The sequence below is a fragment of the Gossypium raimondii genome, chromosome 11, assembly GCF_025698545.1.
Source record: "Gossypium raimondii isolate GPD5lz chromosome 11, ASM2569854v1, whole genome shotgun sequence".
NCBI classification, from domain to species: domain Eukaryota; kingdom Viridiplantae; phylum Streptophyta; class Magnoliopsida; order Malvales; family Malvaceae; genus Gossypium; species Gossypium raimondii.
Genome location: NC_068575.1, coordinates 47,305,190 through 47,312,214, shown reverse-complemented (window position 1 = coordinate 47,312,214; position 7,025 = coordinate 47,305,190). Strand labels below are relative to the sequence as shown.

General features: G+C 30.0%; 1 long non-coding RNA gene across 1 annotated transcript; it reads left to right on the top strand.

The window, feature by feature from the left end:
* Positions 1–5,694: 5,694 nt before the first annotated feature.
* Positions 5,695–6,516, top strand: LOC128034547 (uncharacterized). Its single transcript, XR_008190614.1, has 2 exons — positions 5,695–5,764; positions 5,850–6,516. It is a non-coding gene; the product is annotated as an uncharacterized LOC128034547 (long non-coding RNA).
* Positions 6,517–7,025: the final 509 nt, after the last annotated feature.

Genomic DNA, 7,025 nt, shown 5'->3' with positions numbered 1-7,025 from the left:
TTTTAAATTTTCCCCGTGTTATTTTGGATTTGTTTCACTTTAGTCCCCAATCGAAACGCTGCGCATAGAATGAGTTGGGATATTTTCTGTTTTGGTCCTTGTTTCTTTGCGCATGTTTTAATATGACCCTTGGACATTTCTAATTGCGTTTTTTCCCTTAAATTTGGTTTTGACTTCGATTTAATCCCTTTTGCATTTTTTAATTACTTAATTATTTTTATTATTATTGTTATCATTATTAATGTTACTGTTATTATAATTATTAGTATTATTATTTATATTAGTTTATATGTTTATTTACCTATGTATATGTATATTATTATTTAGTTATTTATATTATTACTTTAAGTTTTGTAATATTATCATATATTAATATGTAGTTTCATTAAGTATTTTTTATATTGTATTATTTTATATTATAAATAAATTTATATTACCATTTTGGATTTGTTAATACATATGTTTTAAAATTTATTGAGTATTATTGTTTTAATCTTCATTATGTATTGTTATTATAAATAAATATATATATATATATATATATATTATTTTACTATGTGCTATTGTTTTAAGGTATTATAACATATTAATTTTAGTCTCACTATGTATTACTTATTTTAACACATATATATTATTTTATATATTTTAATTTTCTTCTTGTATAATATTTGCTACAAAATTCATCAAAATACTATTATTCTAAGTAAGTGTTTATTTTTAACTCTATTTTGAATCTATTTTAAATTCATATACATTATTTATTTTAAAACTTTTGCACGTATAATTTATTGATTATGATTTCTCCTCTTGCTATTTTTTAGTGTATCTTTTAAATTTGATTATTAATTCATTTAATTTTTGAATGTTGATATTGCCATATTGGTATTTGCATAATATGTGATTGAGATTATTGTTGCTATGTGTATTACTTGCTTATATTTATCTATTGTTCATTTAATTAATGTATGATTTATTCACAAATTATCCTTTTGCGTCGTATATTGTCATTTAATCACCTTACATTTTTCATTCAAAGGTTTATAAAACAAGACTCGGTATCCAGGATTTTCGAGAAGGTTGTGCCCTAACTTACTGGGCTTCAATTTTTCTCATTAAATTCAAATAACTGAGTATCCCTTTTTCAATAAAATTGTACAAATTTCGAATAAGAGTTTATTCTCGGGATTTCAAAATGTTGTGTTCTAACTCACTGGATATGACATTTTGCTACCTTGAGTTAAGGATTTCTAAAAATAAAGGCAATATTCGATATTTAAAAATTTTGGGGAATTGAACCCTAACTCACTGAGTTCTGATTTTTCATTTGACCTAAATAATTGAACATCCTTCTCAAACTTAAATGCATGAATTTTAAAAGTCAAAAGACAAATTTAGTTTCGAGGATTAGAAATGCTGCACCCTAACTCACTGGGTGTGACATTTTACTTCTTCGAAATAAGCGGGTCTTATCATCCAAGTCAATTTATTCAAATCTTCTTTTAAAAAGGATCGTATTTTAAAATCTTTTCAAATTTTCGACACTAAGACATTAATTAATCAATTCGGTGTCAATTTTGGGCGTTATGAGGGTGTTAATCCTTCCTCGTACGTAACCGACTCCTGAACCCATTTTTCTCCCTAAAATTCGTAGACCAAAATTGTTTTCAAGGTGATCCGATCACACCTCAATAAAGGATCGATGGCGACTCTCCATTTTCATTTAAAGTCGACGACTAATTTTTGTTTTCAAAAAGTGGTTTTGACATGCCCCACACTCAGCAATTATTCTTCAATTCTGGCACATAAAAAACTCCTGTGATGATCTGCAACATTCCATCCGCTATATTTTTACATTGCCCTTTTCCTGTTACAGCCAAGCTTGTGTTGTTGCCTAACTTCACTGTCTCCTGAGTTTCTGCATAGTTTGGCCCTTTGCTTGAGCATTCCCCTTGAAAATGTCTTAATTTGTGACATTTGTAGCATTCCGCAGTGGCGTTATCAAGACCTTGTCTCCTCTTCCCCTTCCTCTTCCTCTGTAACCACCTCGACCTTGACCTCTTGAACCAAATTATTCCTCAAAAAAAAATCTTCAACGCTTGTGTTTCTTTAGCTAAAGAACTCATGTTGATACGTTGCTCATGCACCAACAAGCTGCTTTGTAATTCATCAACATTCAAGATGCTTGTGTCTTTAGATTCCTCAATGGAACACACAACATAGTTAAACTTGGAAGTCATTGATCTCAGAATTTTTTTTAGATCACTTCAGCATCTGTATTGTTCTCACAATTTATTTTCATCTTGTTGACTATTGTGAGAGTTCGAGCAAAATATTCATTGATAGATTCACCAATCTTCATTTCAAGAATCTCAAATTCCTTTCGCAGAGCCTGTAGGTGTGCATGTTTTACTCTTGTTGCACCTTAAAATTTCTGTTTAATGGAATCCTATATAATTTTAGATGCATCCTTATTAAGGATTGTCTCAAGGATTAAACGATCTAATACTTGAAATAGGTAGTTCTTTGCCCTCAAATCTTTCAACTTTTGATCCTCGACCTATTTCTTCTCTGCCTTTGTTAGGCCTTTACCTTCTACTGTTGTAGGTACCCCATTTTCTACTATGATCCAATATTCCTTTGATCGCATAAAGTTTTCCATGAGCATTGCCCAATGATCATAGGGTCCATCAAATTTTGGAACAACAAGCTACACAAATGAACTTTCTGTTGCCATCTTCAATGCCTAAAATATCACATAGAGAGCTGTTGCTTCTAAATCAATCAGGTCCCTTGAAGAAGCGCTGATACCAAATGTAAGGTAAAGAGAATTTTGAAAAGAATTGAATATCAATTATTGAAGGAGGAAATGACTTTATATAGCCATACATCACAACTGAAAAGAGAGAAAAGAAATTCATGACTCAACGACTTTAAATAAATCAAACAAATAAATATCACTGACAAAACGGAATTTATTATCCAAACAACATAAAATAGATTATCAAATCCTAACATCTACACCCGTGATCTGTTAATTATTGTATGCTTTGTATAAATATTTTTCTTCACATATATATACAATTTTTTTATGAAACATATATATTATATTAAGGTCAATGGATAAGAATCGATTTCATATATGAAATTGAAATGTTGTGCCTTTGTATGATAAGAGAGGTTTTGGGAGGCAGCAGGAGAATGATCGAGGTTTGAGTTTAGCAATGCTGGCGCTAATGATAATGGTGATGCTATTGAGCACCAACCGACACTGTGCGGCGACATGGTTAAGAAGAACAAGAGCATCGGCAGCCGGTGGTTCTTAAAATAAAGAGTGCTAGCAGCTTTCAGACGACATAAAGACGATGGAGTTGGTGATGGATTCCGAAGCAAGTGCAGCATCCAACTTTGGCAACAGTAAATATAAAACAACCAGATCCCTTGACCCTGCGACCGTAATACTGGCGAGTCTTGCCTTCCTGATAGTAATTCAGGCAGAAAGGTACCTCCAAATTGTACGCCACCGCTATTGATTTGCCACTCGCTCGCATAAACATTTCTCATTTTCATTATCATCGTCATTGTATGACTTCTACAGAAATCATGAAATTTTTTTTGTTCTATATTTATGTGTAAATTGATATTAACTGACACAAATTGATCCTTATTGATTTAAAATACTAATCAATACCACCTACTGCTATTAAATGCCAACAACCTTATTTATTAAATACCAACAACTTGATGTCCACACTAACTTACTTTCTATGGGCATGAAGTGAATTGTATGATAGCAGAAAAGTTGCATGGTCATGGATAGTCTTTTCATAATTGATTGAGGGTTTGAACTGAAACAGCAACTTGCCATGCAACTTGCCATTCAGATGCAATGTTTGGACTATTATTCAAAAAGGCAGAAGTTTCCAATTCGTTGTCACACAAATTTTTTTTTGGGCACATCCCCTTCAATTACAGTGATTTATTCGTGTATTCATTTTTTTTGAATGGGTTGTTTTCAAGGGTGAAATTAGGAAAATTCTTTTAGGGGTCGAAATTAAATTGTAAGTCTTACGATAAAAAAAATGTAATTTTGTTATTTTAATAGTTTATATTTTATAATTTTTAAAAGATTGAATTAATTTTTTATATTTTTAGGGGGCCAAAGAAAATTTTATCTTTATTAATTTAAAATTTTAAAAATTTTAAGGAGTCTAAATGAAAATTTTCCAATTTTAGGGATGGACCCCAGCGGGCGCTGGTTGGTTTGCTAGAAATATCTTGTTATAAAATTATGTTTGTAATTTTAGAGATGTAGATTAATTACTTTTTAGCTTCATCTCTATATCTATATTGTAGGGTTTTTACCCAAATAGTATAGAAAAAAAAATACTGAAATAGGATGTTAGAATTTTTTTTACTAAAATAGGTTACTTTTTCATTGGAGCCTATTAGATAGGCGCTAATGAATAAAATAATAATATATATATTTTTGAATAAAATATAATTGTATACTTTTTTTAATTTTTTTAAAAAATACGGGTGAAAATACGGTCGGGTCGGGTCGGGTCGGGTGGCGCCTGTCTAGTAGGCGCCAATGAAGGAGCCTCATGGAGGCGCCAATGGTGCCCTCTTGCCAGTTGCAGACCCCTGCATCTTCTTGCATGTGTTGTCCCTTCATGCTTTTTTTCTTTTGCCTATAAGTATTTGCAAATGGTCCCAATGCCACACGGTAGAGAAAAAAAAAAGAGAGAAATGAGAAGAAGAGAAGGAGAAGAAGAAGAAGAAGAAGAAAGAAAGAAAAAAAGGTAATGTATTTTTAATACATAATTTTGTTTATAATTTAAAAGTTTATAGTTTGTGAATTTTTAGGATATATTTTAGAAGATATTGTGAATTTTTGTTATCAATTATTAATTATAAATTATCTATATTTAGTGTTTATAGTTTAGATTAGAATTTTGTATGAATATTTTAACTTTTTGTATGAATATTATAATTTTTTATGAATATTGTAATGTTGTATAAATATTGTAATTATTTTATAATTAAATTTGTATTTATAGTTTTGGATTAGTAATTTTTGTATGAATATTGTAATTTTGTATGAATATTATAATTTTTTGTATGAATATTGTAATATTATAGTTTTGTATGAATATTGTAATTTTGTATGAATATTATATTTTTTGTATGAATATTGTAATATTATAATTTTGTATGAATATTGCAATTTTTTGTATGAATATTGTAATTTTGTAATTTTGTATGAATATTGTAATGTGGGGATATATTGTAATATTGTAATTTTTTGTATGAATATTGTAATTATTTTATAATTAATTTGTTAGTAATTTGGGATTATGTTATAAATTTTGTGTTTGTAATTATTTAAAATTTAATTTATTAGTAATTTAGGATTAAGCTATAAGTTGTTGTGTTTAGTTTAGTATTTGGTGAGTTTAACATATAAAGTTTATAAAAAATTAAAATCATTTCATTAAAAGTTTAATTATAAAAAATTAAAATCATTTTATTAAAAGTTTAAGTATAACTGACTTTTTAATCATATAGTTGTTGTTAACTCATTTAATTTTTATATAATGTAACTTTTATATAATTAAATTTTATTTGATTTTGTATTTATTTAACAGTAATTATTGATTTTTTGAAACAAATTAACTGAATTCATTTTTTTATTGCAGATTTGCAGGAAATGGGTTCTCTAATTAATAATAATAATCACATATCAAGTATTATTAATGAGATGGTAATAAAATTTATTTTTGATATTCATGTTATTTGTTGAATTAAATTATATTGTATTAACTATTTTGCTAATTTAATAATGTCAGGGTCCGTACCGCGCATTGAGGGGCCGTGTTAATAGTGTAGGGTTTCAGCCAGATGAACGCCTAATACCATACTTAGAGTTAGCCGGGTTCGGATCAGCTGCATCGGGGTCTATCCGAGACATGTGTGCCCCAGAATTATTGTGTATCACAAAACGACGAATCTGGTTTCCGACTGAAGACGCATTAACGTTTCCATCCTCATTCACGCCTTCGTCGTCAATATCATCCGGGACCTCGTCTGCGTCGGGATCACTCTCACTATCCACTTCGTAATCAACAGGATCACTACTATAGTATACATCATCACCAACCACATCAGTCTCGACTGCAGCATTAAGATCAATATTTATCCCATGTATAGGTGATTGGCTATCAACATACGATACCGGAACCACCATACACGGCGCTTCAACACCATCTTCTTCACCTAATGGAGTGGGATCTTCAGTTGCCTCCACACTGGCTAACTCAGCAAATAACTGAATCGGTGCATTTTTGTTACTCTCAGTCCCACAATAAAGAGCGACCATTGTTTCCACGTCTTCATCGTCTACAAGTTCCATTTCGGTAAATTTTATTGGATCTGTTGAAACTGGAAACTTGGAGAAAACTTTTGATATCCTTCTCCCACAACGTCTATAAATTTTTTCACTAATTTTTTCCTTCATATCATCAAACGAGATATTTCTATCAAATCTCATTGCTACTTGTTTGCGACATTCAAATATACATCCCACAGTTGTTTTCAAAATTTCTCCATCGAAATAAACGCATACAAAAAACTGATTATCCATTTCAATACTAGATCGTAAAAAAAAAATTTCAAATTTCTTAAAACAGTTTCAAAATGTAAATAGATTACATAAAAATTTTAATGCAAAGTTTTTCATTCAGAAGCTAACAAAATTAATAACATGACAAAATAACTTTCAAATAATAAAATTACTAATAATACTCTACATTCTATTTAAAAAGAAAAACCAAAATACCTAATTTTTTCTTCTTTTCCTTCCTTCTTTTCTTCTGCTTCCTTCCTTCTTATTTCTTTCTTTTCTGGAGTAAAATTTATATCTGTGTTGAGGGTATTTATAGGGAAAAATAACAGCATTGGTGCCTCTCAGAATGGCACCACCATTGGCGCCTCCCAGGTAGGCACCACCATTGACGCCTCCCAGA